The 18,969-nt window shown below is 42.0% G+C and overlaps 1 protein-coding gene across 1 annotated transcript in view; it reads left to right on the plus strand.

Moving 5' to 3' along the window:
• Window positions 1-11,691, plus strand: part of LOC135228950 (basic proline-rich protein-like) — a 31,705-nt gene extending 20,014 nt beyond the window's left edge. Inside the window, exon 6 of the mRNA XM_064278471.1 lies at window positions 11,545-11,691. The gene's annotated coding sequence lies outside the window, so the exon portion shown is untranslated. The remainder of the gene's footprint in view (window positions 1-11,544) is intronic.
• The last annotated feature ends 7,278 nt before the right edge of the window (window positions 11,692-18,969 follow it).

The following is an 18,969-nucleotide window of genomic DNA, read 5'->3' on the forward strand; positions in this document are numbered from 1 at the left end:
TGGGAGCCCAGAAGCTCACAGCAGAGCTTAGAAATCAATGGCCATCTTCAGGATGAGCCAATGTGTTGTAGATAGCACATGCCTTATCCAGAAGATACTTCACAAAAAACATGTCGCCACCAAATACAATCACACTAATGACGTGGCTATTTAGAGTAGAACTGACCCACAGAGTTTTCTTAGGTTTAAACAAACTTTTTTTTTTAAGGGATGAAAATTTTATTGGAAATATTGGCTTCAAATAAAAGCATATTGCATGAAATAAAATTTTGTAGAATCATGAAAACTCATAAATTGGTTAAATTTTATTAATTAGTTCAGAACATTAATTGCTGGGCTTACACAATTATCCAGGGAGAGTGGACAGCAGGGTTTAGGAGTAAAGATTTTACCAATTTGTTATGTTGGCAAATTGCTAGCTTATTTGATTTTTGCAGCTGACTTCAGCGCGTGGTCTAGGGTGCCCACAGCCCAATTTACACAGCACACTGAAACATTTAAAATTGGAGTTCAGATTTATATTTCAGGAAGTGAGCTCACAGAATTGGAATGCAGTGGAAAACAAAAACTTCTACAAATGTTTGTAGCAGCAGCTATCACAGGATGTGACATACCCGTAAAGTGGGATTATCAGTATGTAAAATGAATGAAGTTATTGATGGATGCTAGGACATGGATAAACCTTAGAAACACACTAGGGTTAATAAGCCAGAGATAAAAGGACACCCATTTCTTTCTAATATCTAGAATGATCAAATACAGCTGGCCCTTGACTTAACACCATGTTTCCATTGTGATGAACCATCTCTTTTTGGTGTGTGTACATCTTCTCGTTAGTAATATGTACTCATACAGTGTTGCAGTATATAACATGCTGACGTTACTGTTCTCGGGTGTTCACTTGCAGATGTTCAATTTTTGATGTACTGTTCAAAACACTGCCGTACAGATTTAGTTTTCTGAACTAAATCAGGGGCTTCAGTTGCTTGAAATCACGGACACAAACACTGATTGCTTTGCTAAAGTCGATAATGCAGATTTAGGAAGCAGTGAGATGTTACTGTGAAATATATCAAGAAAAAAAAAGGACCATATAGACAACTCTCACTAATTTTTCTACTGTAAATGGCATCCCCATTCCCAGAGATAATCCATATGATCCAGAACCTTCTACAAGTGGAGTTATTATCACAACTGACAAAATGCCAATGTCTTCGGACTTTTCTTCATGATCAAATTAAATTTTTATGGTTTGTGTAATTTTTATGTATGTATTAAAATGTATGTGTAACTTTATATGTAATGTTTCCAAACCCGAAAGACAAAGATGAAATTATAGATACCGATAATCAAAGGCAATGATAATGAAAATTAAAACCAAAATGAGGTACTTATGTCAGAGCCCATTTACAGCAGAGCCATCAGAACTGAATGCTGTCCTAAGTCAGGGACCAGCTATAGAAACAAGATTAGTGGTTGTTAGAGCCTGCGTGGAGGAGGGGGAATTCATGTGGGCAGGTTGATATAAATGAATTTCTCTAACAACATTTCAGGTATTAGAAACATACCCTTCAGATGCTTTCCTCATCATGTGTCTTGGCTTTCATCTTTACAAAACCAGATGGCCGGGCCTTTATTCTTCGCCATTACGGGGTAGGTTCCAACTGCTAACTTTAAGCTTAGTAGCTGTGCACAAACTGCGCCGCCCAGGGAATATATATATATATGTATATGTGTATGTATATGTATATGTATATATATATGTATATGTATATATATGTATACGGAAACCCTGGTGGCGTAGTGGTTAAGTGCTACAGCTGCTAACCAAGAGGTCTGCAGTTTGAATCCACCAGGCGCTCCTTGGAAGCTCTATGGGACAGTTCTACTCTGTCCTATAGGGTTGCTATGAATCAGAATTGACTTGACGACAGTGGGTGGGTTTGTATATATGTATACACACACATCCTAGTATATGTTTACATGCATGTTTGTTTATATCTGTTGGTACATCTATTTCTATAAGTCCTCTATATCAGGATTGCCTGCTAAGGAGTACCTAGATTTTTTTCTCATGTAGATATATAGGTCTATGTGGTCTTCTTTAGCTTTCACAAGAAATTGATTCTTGGCTTGAGTAGAGATGAGAGATTTCATCTCTTATCATTGCCTCCTAGCTATTCTGGACTCATGGATCAACTCATCCAGGCCAAGGTCTCAGGAGTGCAGCCCCAGAGAGAGACTAGGCCATTGTGGCAGCAGCAGGAGTTGTTACCAGCAGCCATGGCAGGTCAGAAGACAGTGGGGTCTATAACCTGGCTCATCTTCAGGAATCCCAGGTAGATATTGCCCATTTGGCACCCTAGGTTGGAGGTACATGATTCAGAAGGAGGAGTCCGATGGTGCCACACAGACAGGTGACAACTGTCAGGGGTATTTGTTTTTCAGTCTCTACTGGAGAGTTCTACATTAATGTTTCGCCGCATAATATACTCACAACCTCACATGCATGGGCGCGCGCACACACACACCCACAATCACATACATGGTTTTTTTTTTTTTTTTTGTCTTTAACTGGCGTGGGTAGCAAAAGAGATCCTCTGTGGATAGATCCTCCTCCCATTGAAAGAAATCTGTTCCCAGTGTTCTAGGCCCACTTCCAAGCCTGTTCCTCTCCCGTCCACCTCTCATTTTAATGAGAACCAGATTTAAGAATTCCTTGTATATACTTCCAAGTGTTTAATGCACATGAAAGCGAATACAGATTCATGTTTGCATTTCTTCTTATAACTGAATCCAAAGAGTATCATGAACGATATACTCTTCTGCCTTTTACTGTTCTCACAAAATATATGTCCTGGCCTTTGCACATCTGTGTAGAGAAAACCTCCTGCCAGGTGGTTATCACTTCCTTTTTAACCACTGCTTAGTGTTCCCCTGTGTGGGGAGGCGCATAGGTTATTTATCCTGAGCTTTTCCTTTGACACAGGTGTTAGATGTCCTTCTTTCTTTCCTACGTACGTTTCTTTGTTTTGTTTTCTTTTCTACTTTGCATCCAACCTAGTTTTCTGTCTCCCTCTATTTCTGTTTCTTTAGTAGCTTACTTTGATGCAGACCATAACTTCATAGTTACAATAATGCATGTGTACAGATACATTTTGTATTGTAAAGATCCACCCAGAGGTATCAGTTGGATGAATTATCACAGGTCCACATCCTACAATGAGCAGGACCCTTGCTATGCAACGTGGCTGATACCTATCAGGCCATAAGGGAGAGATCTCTTTCCCATTTACAAGTGAGTCAGAGTTGCTGATGTTCCCCTGAAGGTCTGATACTCCATTTGTGGTGGAGGAAACAGGCTTGGGAATACATTTCCGTAGGCTATCCCATAGTCACGTAGGCACCTAGGAGCAGAAAAGATCTGGGATTATACTTTTCAAGTTGAAGATTGTACTTCATAAAGGAAAGACATTATCAGGAAGATATCTTTGTATTTCAAAAGATCTGGTTCTCTAACATCTGATTTTAGGCAGTACCCCTGAATTGCAGATGTCTGCTTTCCTAAATTCATATAAAACTGGCTTTTTTGGGTTTTTAAGAAAACTCAAGTTAGAATGTTCCCTGGTGGTCATTGGGGTGCTGGGTGGGGGGACTCTGGAAGGACATGGGCTGTTTCTTGAGGTCTGGGTTAATCTGGAGCACTGAGATAGCAGATAAGGATGTCCATAGGATACCTATGAGTTGGAATTGACTTGATGCCACTGGGTTTTTTTTTTGTTTTTGTTAAGGCATCCATCCACAAGGTGTCTGGTATAGACCCATTCCTTCTAGTCAGGAGGGAAGGAAACCTAAACCCCTCTTCAGAGACAAGGGCTTGCAATTGAGTACAAGATATGGGTTCTGGAGCCCCAAAAGTAGACAAAAAGGCAAGGTACCTTAGGGAGACTCCATAATGGTTGGCATTTTTTTCTATAGCAAAGGGCTAAGTGTAAGCTCTTGGGAAAGACAGTGCTGATATTTCTGGTGTAATACTGCCATCAAGGGGAATCTTTTTCAAGCACATAGTCCCACCGTGTTTTGTTTTTATTGGTTGACAAGTAGGGTTTGAGAAAACGTCCCAGGCATGAGTAAACATAGGATCCTGCATATTCTGAACCCCATGAGTCATGGGACAAGTGTGGTCCGATGTGGGTCTACCCAAGAAGCTGCGGAAGTGGGTACGAAGGAACCAATAGCCTTGGTGTCAGGCCAATTTACAGCAGGAAGCCAAGGGACAGCCATTGGTGGCCACCACGTCTGGGAGGGAGTAGTGCAAGCCACCGAGAAGGAGCCTCAGCACTGAATTTATTTTGGAATCAAAATAATTTTTATGATACTTGCCTGAATTACAGAGCCTTGGTGGTGCAATGCTCAAGAGCTACGGCTGCTAATCAAAATGTCAGAAGTTTGAATCCGCAGCCACTCCTTGGAATCCTTATGGGGCAGCTCTACTCTGTCTAGGGGTGCTACGAGTCGGAATTGACTGGATGGTTATAGGTTTTGCCTTATTTTTTTTTTTTTACTAATTTTTGCATTATGGAGCATTCTTTAAGTATTCCACTTCTGACTCTCGTTGCCCTCAAAACCTAGCATAAGAATGCCATGCTGCTTGTATGCATAGAAACTCCCAATCTCTATAACAAAATAGATTAACCATTAGAAATAGTCAAATTGTTCCTCTAATGGGCCCTGCTCTTTACTGACTCACCTCAATGAAATCACAAAAGTTGAATGTCAACCTAAAAACAAGGTAAAAAGTTCAGTAAACTTAAACATCCACTAAAAGAACACAAACTTTCAAGTCCATACAGAAAAAGTCATTTAAAAAGCAATCAAAACATAAAACATGTTCATAGAAATTTTTGATCAAAAGGAAAGAATAAGTAAGAGCAGGTAAACTGAGGCACTTGACTAAAGTAAAATGGCTGCTTTAGAATAACTGTTTCATAGGAACTATCAAGACCCTTCTTGAAACAATGTCTCAGGAAGAAGACTTTTTTTTTTAATAATTTTTATTGAGCTTTAAGTGAACGTTTACAAATCAAGTCAGTCTGTCACATGTAAGCTTATATACACCTTACTGCATACTCCCACTTACTCTCCCCCTAGTGAGTCAGCCCTTCCAGTCTCTCCTTTCGTGACAATTTTGCCAGTTTCTAACCCTCTCTACCCTCCTATCTCCTCTCCAGACAGGAGATGCCAACACAGTCTCAATTGTCCACCTGATACAAGTAGCTCACTCTTCATCATCATCTCTCTCCTACCCATTGTCCAGTCCCTTCCATGTCTGATGAGTTGTCTTCGGGAATGGTTCCTGTCCTGGGCCAACAGAAGGTTTGGGGACCATGACCTCAGGGATTCCTCTAGTCTCAGACCATTAAGTCTGGTCTTTTTATGAGAATTTGGGGTCTGCATCCCACTGATCTCCTGCTCCCTCAGGGGTTCTCTTGTGCTCCCTGTCAGGGCAGTCATTGGTTGTGGCCGGGCACCATCTAGTTCTTCTGGTCTCAGGATGATGTAAGTCTCTGGTTCATGTGGCCCTTTCTGTCTCTTGGGCTCATAATTATCGTTTGACCTCGGTGTTCTTCATTCTCCTTTGATCCAGGTGTGTTGAGACCAATTGATGCATCTTAGATGGCCGCTTGTTAGCATTTAAGACCCCAGATGCCACATTTCAAAGTGGGATGCAGAATGTTTTCATAATAGAATTATTTTGCCAATTGACTTAGAAGTCCCCTTAAGCCAGAGTCTCCAAACCCCCGCCCTTGCTCCGCTGACCTTTGAAGCATTCAGTTTATCCTGGAAACTTCTTTGCTTTTGGCGCAGTCCAGTTGAGCTGACCTTCAGGAAGAAGACTTTGATGCTGACTCTTACCTACATCTACTGGGCAGCTACTGACAAGAAAAATTACACTTGAACAAGATTAATGTCCTGTAACCTCCCCCCTCCTAGTCCCACTTCCAGTAAACTGGCTTGTATTAATCTAAGTTTGTAATGTCCAATGTAAATAGTACAGCTCAAGTCCTTTGTCCTCACCCTTTAAAAGTTCTCCACAGCTTCGCTTTTTTGGAAGCCTTTGTTCTCTGCAAAATTTCATGATTTTTACATTCTGGACTGTTAACAAGCCTATAATAAATGTCATTGCTTTACTTTAACAGAGTAAGGGTTTATTACTGTTAGACAACGTGCATGTGTATCTTTATCTCTTGCTATATCTATTTCTATAAGATTGCTAAGTTAGAACCCCATGTTAACAGGTACCCAAATTTTTGTTAACACATGTGGATATATAGGTCTTCTTGGGCACGATTTTACTTTCCACAGGAAATTGACTTGTGGATTGAAGCAGGATGAGCTCTTTGATATTTTTTCTCTTATCATGGTCTCATTGACACGTGAACTGCCTCATCCAGGGCAAGGACTAAGGACACACGTCTCTGAGAGCACAGGCCATGTCTTCTGACAAGACATTTCATATAAAAAGTGCCTGCACACACACAGTATCGTGAAGTAACACTATCTCAAAGCATGTTATTAAAGAAAAAGATAGGGAGGAAAAGATGGTTAGTTAGATTGTGGGCAGGCAATGGAAGGAAGGATAGAAGGGAAAATGGAAGGAAGAAAGGATAATAGGAAAGAAGGATGTAGTAAACCTAGTATCAGAGGAGAAGCTCAGGATAAATAACTTACCACCTCCCATCCCCATGAGTGGGAACACTAAGCAGTCGTTAGAAAAGAAGTTGAAAGTATCCAGCAGGACTTCTCTAGACAGTTGTGCAAAGGCCAGGACATGTATTTTGTGAAAGCAAGAAGCAGAAGAGTATATAGCTCATGCTACGGCCTGGGTAAGAGATCCATATCTAAGCCTATTGCAAACAAAGGTGATACAACAGAATGTGGAAGTAATCGAACAACATCATTAACATCATAAACAGGTAAAATTTGCTGAAGATCATTCAAAATCCGTTACAGCAGTTCATCAACAGGGAACTTCCAGAAATTCAAGGCGGATTCAGAAGAGGATGTGGAACGAGGAATATCATTGCTGATGTCAGATGGATCGTGGCTGGAAGCAGTACCAGAATGATGTTTACCTGTTTTATTGTCTATGCAGAAGTATTCGACTCTGTCAATCATAACAAATTATGGATAACATTATGCTGAATGAGAATTCCAAAACAGTTATGCTCATGAGGAATCTGTACATACACCAAGAGGTAGTCGTTTAAATCAAGATATGCATGGTTTAAAGTCAGGAAAGCTGTGCGTCAGGGTTGTATTCTTTCACCTTACTTATTCAGTCAGTATGCTGAGCAAATAATCCGAAAAGTCAGCCTATATGAAGAAGATGGCATGAGAATTGGAGGAAGACCCATTATCAACCTGTTACGCAGATGACACAACCTTGCTTGCTGAAAGTGCAGACAAGTTCAAGCACTTACTGATGATCGAAGACCATAACCTTCAGTGTGGATTATGCCTCAACTTAAAGAAAACCTAAATCCTCACAACTAGACCAATAAGCAACATTATCACAGAGAAAAGATTGAAGTTGTCAAGGATTTCATTTTACTTGGATTCACAATCAACACCCATGAAGCAGCAGTCAAGAAATCAAACAATGCATTGGATTGAGCAAATCTGCTGCAAAAGACGTCTTTAAAGTGTTGAAAAGTAAAGATGTCACTTTAAGGATTAAGGTGTACCTGACCCAAGCCATAGTGTTTTTCTTCTCTGGGGGAGAGGGGGCTTATCTATATTTTATTGTGTTTTCGGTGAAGGTTTACACAGCAGTTTAGGCTCCCATTCAACAAATTCTACACAAGTTGTTCAGTAACAGTGCTTACACAATGGGTGAACAGTCTGATTTCTGTTCCCGTTATTACATTTTATTTTGCTTTTTTATTTTATTGTGCCTTAGGAGAAAGTTAACAGCTCATGTTAATTTCTCATACAAAAATTTACACATACATTGTTTTGTGACAGTTACAATTCCCACAATGTGACAGCACACTTCCCCTTTCCACCCTGGGTTACCTGTATCCATTCAACCAGTTCCTGTCTCTTCCTGCTCTGTCATACTGCCTCCTGACAGGAGCTGCCCATTTGGTCTCTTGTATCTGATTGAACTAAGAAGCACACTCTTCATGAATGTTTTTTTGTTTTACATTTCTGACTAATCATTGTCTGAAAAGTGGGCTTTGGGAATGGTTTCAGGTTTGGGTTAACATAGTGTCCGGGGGCCATAGTTTCGGGGGTTCCTCCAGTCCCTGTTAAAAACCATTTGAGTTCTGTTCCACACTTTTCTCCCACTCTGTCTGGGACACCCTATTGTGTTCCCTGTCAGGGCAGTCACTGGTGGTAGCCAGGCACCATCTAGTTCTAAGCTAAGCAAGCCATAGTGTTTTCAGTTGACTCATATGCATTTGAAAGCTGGATAATAAATATGGAAGACCAAAGAATTGATACCTTTGAATTATGGTGTTGGCGAGGAATATTGAATATACCATGGACTGCCAAAGAACGAATAAATCAGTCTTGCAAAAAGCAGTTAGAATGCTCCTTAGAAGCAAGAATGGTGAGACTTCATCTCATATACTTTGGATATGTTATCAGGAGGGATCAGTCTCTGGAGAAGGTCTTCATGCTAGGTAGAGGGCCATTGAAAAAGAGGAGGACCCTCAGTGAGATAGATTGATCCAGTGGCTGCAACAGTGGGCTCAAGCATAACGATTGTGAGGATGGCTCAGGACTAGGTAGTGTTGCATTCCTGCTGTTGCAATGACATACTCTCTCTGAGCCCTGACTCCTGGGGGCCTACCCAAAAAGCTGCGGAGGTGGATGAGTGGACCTTGTGGAGGGATAGTTTATTTCTTGAGAACTCAGCCAAACTGGTGTGCTATGGTTGGATATATGGATGGCTCTTGGTTGTCTACCCCCACCGGGTGTCTGGTATGGAGTCATTCTTCCTCCTCGATAGGGAAAGAAACTCAGGGTCCCTCTGCAGAGACAAGGGGTTGCATGATACATCACAAGATATGGGAGCTGAAGTACCAAAAGTGGACAAGATGACTAGGTGCCCCGATTTAGGTAGGCTAGATACTGCTTTTTTTTTTTTTTCCGAAACGAAAGGGCGGAGGGGGAGGAACTGGCAGTCAGCAGGCAGGTTTTATCTGGTGCAATACTGCCATCAAGTGGAAACTGTTTTAGAAGCGCACCGACCGCCATGTTGCTTCTGGTTGACTTGTGGGATTATAGGAAGTCGGGGTCCCAAGCATGACTAAACAGAGGCCTGCATATTCAGATGCTCCTGACCCTTTGGGTGAGTGTGCCCCGGTCCGGGGACCTCCTCAAGAAGCTGCGTAGGCGGGTACTGAGGAGGCAGACAGCCAGGTTGTCAGGCAGGTCTCACACAGGAAGCCAAGGCTCAGCCATTGGTGGCCGCCATGTCTGTGACGGACTAGTGGAAGCCACTGAGAAGGCGCCTCAGCACTGGAATGTGAGCAATTTGCCTCATACCCGTGCTCCCCGGAGTTGGAGGTGGGTCGACCTCCTTTGGCTGCAGCTAACTGTTGTTAAAGACCACACCAAGCACCAAAGAGCACAACACCAGTCTTGGGGTTGTGAGGGTGAATCTGGATCTTAACGCTGTTCAACTCCGGGATGAGACCTGGAGCCTGTTCACCCAGCCTTATCCATTGGTCATTACTTCTGATGTCACAATGTCTACTTGTCTCTCTTGCCCTCCATGAGGTAACTCAGTGAATCCATAAAAGCCAACGATTCAAGGGTAAGAGAGAAAAAATACTTCTCAAGTGAGTGAAAGCTAAAGTCCTACCCAAGAACACCTGTATATTTACACGTGTAAACAAAAATCTGGGCATCTATCAACAATCTATTGACTGAGGGTCTTACAGCAATAGATGTAGCAGTAGATGTATGTACTGACATATATACAGATTAACACAGTTGTCTGATATTCATATACTCATATTTTTTTTACATGTATGTATATGCATATGCATTCCAAGGAAAATTGTGAAAGAAAGAGAAAATATTTCTCTGAATACCTTAATGCTGTAAATCCCACACGGAATTCACAGGTGGCTTCTTGGTAGGGCTTGGAATTTTTAGTCAGTGAAGGGCAGAGGGAGAGGAAAGGTGGAAAAGGTGGCTGGCATTTGTGAATCAACAGTCCCGTTAAGCAGATGTTTTGGTGCATGGTCTCCACCCCTTCTAGGTGTACATTGTGGATAAGGCCTGTGATAAGAGAAAGTGTAGGTTAAGAGGTACTCAGGATCCTGGGACTTCACCAGGCTCCCTGCAGAGCTGGTGTGAAAGCAGGAAGGTCAGGTTTTCAACAAACAATTCCAAGACTGCCCAGCCTGCCAGACTGAGGGAGCAATGAAGCTTTGGCATTGGTGGCTGCCATGTTTGGGAGAGATGGGAAATGTGTTCCTTGTAAACTCTGAATGCCAAAGGAAGATGTACTCAAGGGAGAAAAAAAAATTTTAGGTAAGTTGATAAGGTGAGAACCAGAAATTATCGCTACCAGATCACTTCCATCTTGGATCACAAGTTAAATCCTTTACTTATGCGGATGAAAAGTAAGAGGAACCTGGTTTCTTCCTGAATCTTTTTCCATGTTTAGCTGACCCATAAGCATACATTCTTTCAGATATCAAAGATTTTAACCAATGTTCTAAAGGAACTGTGTAGCCACAGTCCCCATTCCTGCAGACTGTGCTCATACTGTTGAGGTGAAACGAGAGCACCTTCGATACCCAGAGAAGTACACAAGCTCCTCTCCCATCTAGCCATTCTCACATGTTTAGGTTTTGGATCACTTCCTAACCCTATTGAAAGCACCCAGAGAAAAATTAAATCTGTTTCACACTATTAGGAGTATTGGGAGATGAGTAGGAAGGAAGGGAGAGGAACAGGCTTGCAATTGGTCCTAGTACAATGATAATGAATACTTTTTTGAATAGGATGAGGTTCTGTGCACAGCAGCCCTCCATAGCACTTAGAGACACACAACAAAACTATGGGTGTGTGTGTTTGTGTACATATGTGTGGGGTTGTGAGTGTGTAATGCATCCAAGCCTTCATGTAGAGATTTATAGTAGACACTAACACAAAGGGCCCTCTAAGAGGTCGTCTACTTGCGTGTCACTCTTGGGGTCATCTGACCCATGCATCTCTAATTAGGGGCACCAAATGAGCAGTGTCTACTTGGGATTCCTGAAGGTGAGTCAGGGCAATGACCTCAGTGTCTTCTGACGTGAATACTTGGCACATGTGAAAAGCTTTGAAACAGGTAGTCTCAGATTTCATAGGAACTGCTTCTGTAAGATTCAATCCACTGAAACAGCCCTGAATCTTATTTTCCAAAAGAGGAACAGAGTTGAAATTCATATTGCCATTTATTCAGAAATTGGTTATTGCTATAGCTGATCTAGTAGCATTTTTAAAATATCAGCAAATTTTTCTATTTTTCAGTCAAGCAAATAATATCTGTGCTGACTGGGTGAAGCGTAGATGGCCACCTTAGACCATCACTCTGGCAAACCTAAATGAAGTCCTGGGAGCTCTGGACCGTTCAGAACTCTGTCCTTGGTGCTTTTTGGAGACCCTGACTTTCCTCAAATTCCAGGCCTGGGTGTCTGCGCATCTCTTTGCTGTGGAAGCTGGTCTGGAAAGAAAGAAGAGAGAACGCTGCTCATCTCTAGGCGGTGGACTTATGGTTGAGTGCTGTTTTTTCTGCTCATTCCCCTTTCAAAACCAGGATGCACATGACTTTTAATTTTCTTAAAGAAATAGTCATTTCTAGTATTTGAAAAAAACATAGGAAGAGAGATTCCAAACATGATCCATTCATGTAGCATAGTCACATTGATAGACTGTTTATTTTGCGTTGTTAGCCTATTAAGTGGTTTTCCAGCATGGTAGAGAAGTATCTTGAGTGACGTCATGATTGCGTAACTCCACATTAGAAAGGCATGAAGGGGCGTGGGGACGATTTTAGTACACCTTCGGGTACAGGTGCCGAGAATGAGAGGTCATTGTCCTTGGTTGTAGGAGGGAAAAGAAAGCCCTTGTAGCCTGGAGCCTTTTGATGCCTTCTGACTAAGGCGGGGGGGGGGGTCCTTTGGCTAACCACCTTTCCAATGGGAAGGAGCAGTCTTGGCCTCCAATGAGGAGAGATTGTTGCGAACCCGTTAAGGAGATCCAGATCTTGAAGGCCTTTGCCTTCATCTCTGAGTTGAGCCCTCCTACCTGTTCTTGCCATGAGTTTTTAATCCCTTGTTGGTGGAGCACACTGGGCCATCGCCCTCAGCCAAGCAAAAAAAGACATGCTAACAAGCTCTTGATGGAATATTATGAGGACGCAGGTTCGTTCAAACCCACCTAGCTACATGGGAGAGAGACATGGCCATGTGCCCAGGAATCCCTATGAGGCAGTTCTGCTATCACACTGGGTGGTTATGAGGCAAAATCAATTGGCTGGCACCTAGCAAGGACATCTTTACGTTGTTCTCTGAGATCTGATTCTTGGCAGTACACCTGAATTAAAGGCATGTACTTTCCAGAAGAGGAACAAAATTGAACTTCATATCAAACTGGCTTTTGAGTGAGGCGTAAGAAAGCTCAAGTTGGAATGTTCCCCAGTGGTCAGTGGGGTGATAGGTGGGTAAACTTTGTCCATGATTCAGAGGGAGAGTCCAGTGGTGCCACACAGACAGGTGACAACTGCCAGGGACATTTGTTTTTCAGTTTCTATTGGTAAAGTCTACATTAATATTTGGCTGCATAATATACCACACACCCTCACCCACAGACACACACACACACACAGGGTTTTGTTTGCCTTTAACTGCCCTGGAAAGCTAAAGTGTTAGATCTTCTGTGAATAGATCCTCCTCCCATTCAAAGAAATCATCCATTACCAGTGTTCTAGGCCCACTTCCAAGCTTGTTCCTCTCCCCTCTACCTCTCATTTTAATACTCCTTATAATGAGAGCCAGATTTAAGTATTCCTTGTATTCACTTCCAGTGTGTAAAGCACATGAAAGGGGCAAATACAGATTCATGTTTCCATTTCTTCTTTTAACTGAACCCAAAGGGTATCACCAGCAATACACTCTTCTGCTTTTTGCTGCTTTCACAAAATATACGTCCTGGCCTTTGCACATCTGTAAAGAGGAAACCTCTTGCTCCCTAGTTATCTTCCTTTCTAATCACTACTTAGTGTTCCCCCTTGTGGCAGTGGGGAGGCATATAGATTGTTTATCCTGAGCTTTTCTTTGACACTGGTGTTAGATGTCCTTCCTTTTTCTTTCCTGCCTACCTTTCTTTGTTTTTTTTTTTCTTCCTCTGTTGTTCTTCGGGAAATCCTAGTCACAGTAGTAGTCAGGAGCTATAGCTATTAACCAAAAGGTTGGCAGTTCAAATCCACCAGGCACTCTTTGGAAACCCTATGGAGCAGTTCTGCTTTGTCGTATAGGGTTGCTATGAGTTGGAATCCACCCGATAGCAGTGAGTTTGATTTGGGTTTTATTATTCTTTGCATCCAGCCCACTTTTCTGTCTCTCTCTATCTCTCTTTCTTTAGTAACTTGCTTTGATATAGACTATAACTTTATAGTTATAGTGAGTGTGTATACAGATGCATTTTGTATTGTAAAGGTCAATCCAGAGGTAAGCAGATGAATGAATTATCACAGGCCCACACCCTGCAATGAGCAGTACCCTTGCTACACAATGTAGTTAATATCTGTCAGGCCATGAGAGATCTCTTTCGCACTTACAAGTGAGCCAAAGGAGCTGATGATTCCCTGTTAAGGTCAGCTATTCCATTTGTGGTGGAGGAAACCATGCTTGGAAATACATTCCCATTTGTCTCCCATAACCTCATAGGCACAGTGGAGCAGAAAAAATCAGGGACAATACTTTTCAAGCTGAAGTCTGTGCTTCCTAAAGGAAAGAGATTATCAGGAAAATCCCTTTATATTTCGCAAGATCTCGTTCTCTAAGATCTGATTGTAGGCAGCACCCCTCAGTTACAGGTATATACTTTCCAAAAGAGGAACGTAATTAAAATTCACATTAAACTGGCTTTTAGTTGAGGTTGTAATAAAGGTCAAGTTAGAATGTTACCCAGTGGTCACTGAGGTGCTGAGTGGGTGGAATCTGTGGAGGGACACTGTCTATTTCTAGAGATTCTGGTCAAGCTGGGGCGCTAAGTTTCCAGATATGGATGGCTATAGGGTCCCTTTGAGTTGGGATCCATTTGAAAACAAAGGTTTTTTTTTGTGTGTGTGTGTATTTAGGTCATCTCCCCACAGACTGTTTGTGTGTAGCCATTAGTCCTCCTCAGGAAGGAAGGAAACCTAAAGCCCCTCTTCAGAGATAAGGGCTTGCAATTCAGCATAAGATGTGAGAGCTGGAGCCCCAAAAGTGGACAAAGTAGCAAAGCGCCCTACTTTATTGAGATGGCTTTTTTTTCCAATACCAAAGGGCGGAGGAGGAGGTCCTGTGGAATGGTGTGCTGGTATTTCTGGTGCAATACTGCCATCAAGCGGAAACTATTTTTAAAGTGTACGGATCTACCATGTTGTTTCTAGTTGATGTGTGGGATTAGAGATAGCGTTGCAATCATGACTAAATATGCCAAAAAAAAAACCCACTGCCATCGAGTTGATTCCAACTCATAGCAACCCTGTAGGACAGAGTAGAACTGCCCAATAGAGTTTCCAAGGAGCACCTGGTGGATTTGAACTACCGACCTCTTGGTTAGCAGCCATAGCACTTAACCACTATGCCACCAGGGTTTCCTGACTAAACATAGGGACCTGCATATCCAGAGCCCAGTAAGTCATGGGAGAAGTGTCGCCTGATCTGGGAGCCTACCCAAGAAGCTGCGAAGGCAGCCACCGAGGAGGCTGACAGCCTTGGTGTCAGGCGGGTCTAGCCCGGGAAGCCAAGGTTCATCCCTTGGCGGCCCCTGTCTGTGTGGGAGTAGTACAGGCCGCTGACAAAGGGCCTCAGTACTGAATTTTTGGGGAAATATATATAATTTTTATGACCCTTGCCTTATTATGGAGTCTGGTGGCACAGTTAATAGCTACAGCTGCTAACCAAAATGTTGCCAGTTTGAATCCTCCAGCCACTCCTTGAAATCCCTATGGGGCAGTTCTACTCTCTACGGAAGGGTTCCTATGAGTCAGAATCCACTGGATGGCTATGGGTTTTACCTTATTATATTATTTTTTTTTACTAATATTTCTGCATTACGATGCCTTGCTGAAGTCTTCCACTTGTGACTTTCCTTGCCCTCATTAAAACCCATAAGAATGCCATACTGCTCATATATATAGAAATTGCCTTTCTGTACAACAAAATAGATTAACCTTTTGAAATAGCCATGTTGTTCCTCTAATGTGGCCCTGCTCTTTACTAACCCACCAACATGAAATTACAAAAGCCGAACGTCAAGCTAAGGAAAAAAGAAAAAAAGCAGTGCAAAGACTTATCATGACCAGTGGCTACTTAAAAATGACGATGTAAAACTTCACTGAACTTAGTCACCAAAAGAAGAATAAAAAGTTTCAAGTCCATGTAGAAAAAGCATTCCTTCAAAAAGCGATCAGTAGATGTTCATAGAAGTCTTTGATCAAAAGGAGAGAGTGAGTAAGAACAAGTACACTGAGGCACTTGTCTAAAGTAAAACGGCTGCTTTAGAGTTTGCTGCCCTACTGCATCTTGCCCTTCTTTTAATGTGTATAAATTGTTTCATAGGAGTTATCAAGACCCTTCCTGAAACAGTGTCTCGGGAAGAAGACTGATGCTGAATTCTAGGCAGCTACTGACAAGAAAAATTTCACTTGAACAAGCTGTTTCTAAGAGAGAGATGTCCCGTAACTTTACCCTCCTAGCCCCACTTCCAGTAAACTGCCTTATATTAATCTAAGTTTGTAATGTCCAGTCAAAATAGTACAGTTCAGGTCCTTTGTTCTCACCCTTTAAAAGTTCTCTGCAGCTTTGCCATTTTGGAAGCGTAAAATTAGATGGTTTCCACAGTCTGGACTGTTACAGAACATATAATAAATCTCCTTTACTTTAGCAGAGTAAGGGTTTATTACTGTGAGACAACATGCATGTGTATCTTTATCAATTGCTGCATCTATTTCTCTAAGATTGCTAAGTTAGAACTCTATGTTAACGGGTACCCAAATTTTTGTTCACACGTGTACATAGATATATTCGTCTTCTCAGGCAAGATTTTAGCTTCCACAGGAAATTGCCTTGTGAATTGAAGCAGGATAAGTACTTTTTTTTTTTTCTCTTATCATGATCTCATTGGCTCTTCTGGACACACGAGCTACCTCATCCAGGGCAAGGACTCAGGACCCATGTCCCTAAGAGCACGAGCTATGTCATCTGACGTGACATTTAGTATTAAAAGTACCTGCACACACATGGTATCATGAGGTAATACACTGTCTCAAAGCATGTTATTAAAGAGATACAAAGGGAAAGAGTGTGAGATATAGAGAGATGGGGGAAGGGGCAATGGATGGAAGGATGGAAGGGAAAATGGAAGGAAGAAAGGTCGTTAGGAAAGTAGGACATTGTAAACCTTGTATCAGGTGAGAAGCCCAGGATAAATAACTTACCACCTCCCATCCCCTTGAGTGGGAACACTAAGTGGTCATTAGAAAGGAAGTTAAAAGTATCCAGCAGGATTTTTCTCTGGATAATTGTGCAAAGGCCAGGACATGTATTTTGTGAAAACAGGAAGCAGAAGACTATATTGCCTATGCTACCGTCTGGGTAAGAGATCCATATTTATGCCTATTCCAGAGAAAGTTGATCCAATAGAAATCATCGAACATTATCATTAATATCACACACAAGTAAAATTTTCCTAAAGACCATTCAAAAGCAGTTGCAGCAGTACATCAACAGGGAACTGCCAGAATTTCAAGCAGGATTCAGAAGAGGACATAGAACGAGGGATATCATTGTTTGTATCAGATGGATCGTGGCTGAAAGCAGAGAATATGAGAAAGATGTTTACCTGTGTTTTATTGACTATGCAAAGGCATTTGGATCATAAGAAATTATGGATAACAATGCAAAGAATGGGAAATTCCAAAACAAGTAATTGTGCTCATGAGGAAGTTGTACATACACGAAGAGGCAGTTGTTAGAACAGGACAAGGATATACTGCGTGGTTTAAAGTTAAGAAAGGTGTGTGTCAGGGTTGTAGCCTTTCACCATACTTATTCAGTCTCTTTGCTGAGCAAATAATCCGAGAAGCTGGACTGTATAAAGAAGAACATGGCATTAGGATTGGAGGAAAACTTACCAACCTGCATCATACAGATGACACAACCTTGCTTTCTGAAAGTGAAGAGGACTTGAAGCATTTACTGATAAAGATTAAAGACTACAGCCTTTAGTGTGTATTACACCTCAACATTAAAAAAACTAAATCCTCACAACTGGACCAATAAGCAGCATCATGACAAATGGAGAAAAGATTAAAGTTGTCAAGGATTTCATGTGTCGTGAATTCATGGTCAACGCTAGTGGAAGCATCAGTGAAGAAATCAAAGGACACATTGCATTGGACAACTAAAAAGCAAAGATCTCACTTTAAGGATCGATGTGCCCCTGATCCAAACCATGGTATTTTCAGTTGCTTCATGTGCATGTGAAAGCTAGAGAGTGAATAAGGAAAATCAAAGAATTGATGCCTTTGAATTAAGGTGTTGGTGAAGAATATTGAATATACTATGGACTGCCAAAAAAATGAACAAACCTGTCTAGGAAGAAGTACAGCCGGAATGTTCCTTAGAAGGTAGGATGGCGAGACTTCGTCTCTCATACTTGGGACATGTTATCAGGAGGGACCAGTACCTGAAGAAGGTCATCATGCTTGGTATAGTAGAGGGTCAGTGAAAACGAGGAAGACACTCAACTGAGATAGATTGACACAGTGCTGCAACAGTGGGCTCAAGCATAACAGTGATTACGAGGATGGTGCCAGACTGGGCAGTGTTTTATTTTGTTGTGCGTATGGTCGCTATGAGTTAGGTTCACTTATTGGTACCTGACAACAACAAACCTGTCTGGGTTAAGTGAGAAGGTGCGATGTATGTATGAATCTGTATTTGCTTTTATGTACATTAAACACTGAAATAAACACACGGAATAATGAAATCTGTTGACTACTATAAGGAGGGTTGGGACAAAGAGGGGAATTCAGAGGAACATGCTTGGAAGCTGACCTAGTACAATAATAATGGATGTTTTCGTTGAATTGGATGAGTAGGTTCACAGGAGCACCTACCTGGAATTTAAAAGACAAAAATACAGTGTGTGTTTCTGTGTGTATATACACGTATGTGTGGGATGTTGAGTATGTAAGTCACCCAAACCTTTTTGTAGTGCTTTAAAGTAGAAAATGTAAAGCAAATGGATTTCAGACGGTAAACCTGTCGATGTGGCACCACTAGGGTCTCCTTGTGACCCATGGCCGCCAACTTGGGGCAACAAATGGACAATAACTACCTGGGCCCCTTGAAGATGAGCCAGGGCCTCACACTCACTTTCTTCTTCATTGCCCTGGTCACTAGTAATGACTCCTGCTGTCACAATGCCCTACTCTGTCTCTGGGCCCTGACTCCTGGGGGCCTACACAAGAAGGTGCAGAAGTGGCTTAGGTGGGTGGGGGACTTTGTGCAGGGACACAGTTTATACTTGAAGACTCTGCCTACCTGGAGCATTGTGGTTGCAGATATGGATGACTAGGTCATCCACCCACAGGGTGTCTGGTGTGGAGTCATTCCTCCTCCTCAGGAGGGAAGGAAACCTAATGTTCCTCTGCAGAGACCAGGGCTTGCAAGATGCAGCACA

The sequence above is a fragment of the Loxodonta africana genome, chromosome X, assembly GCF_030014295.1.
Source record: "Loxodonta africana isolate mLoxAfr1 chromosome X, mLoxAfr1.hap2, whole genome shotgun sequence".
NCBI classification, from domain to species: Eukaryota; Metazoa; Chordata; class Mammalia; order Proboscidea; family Elephantidae; genus Loxodonta; species Loxodonta africana.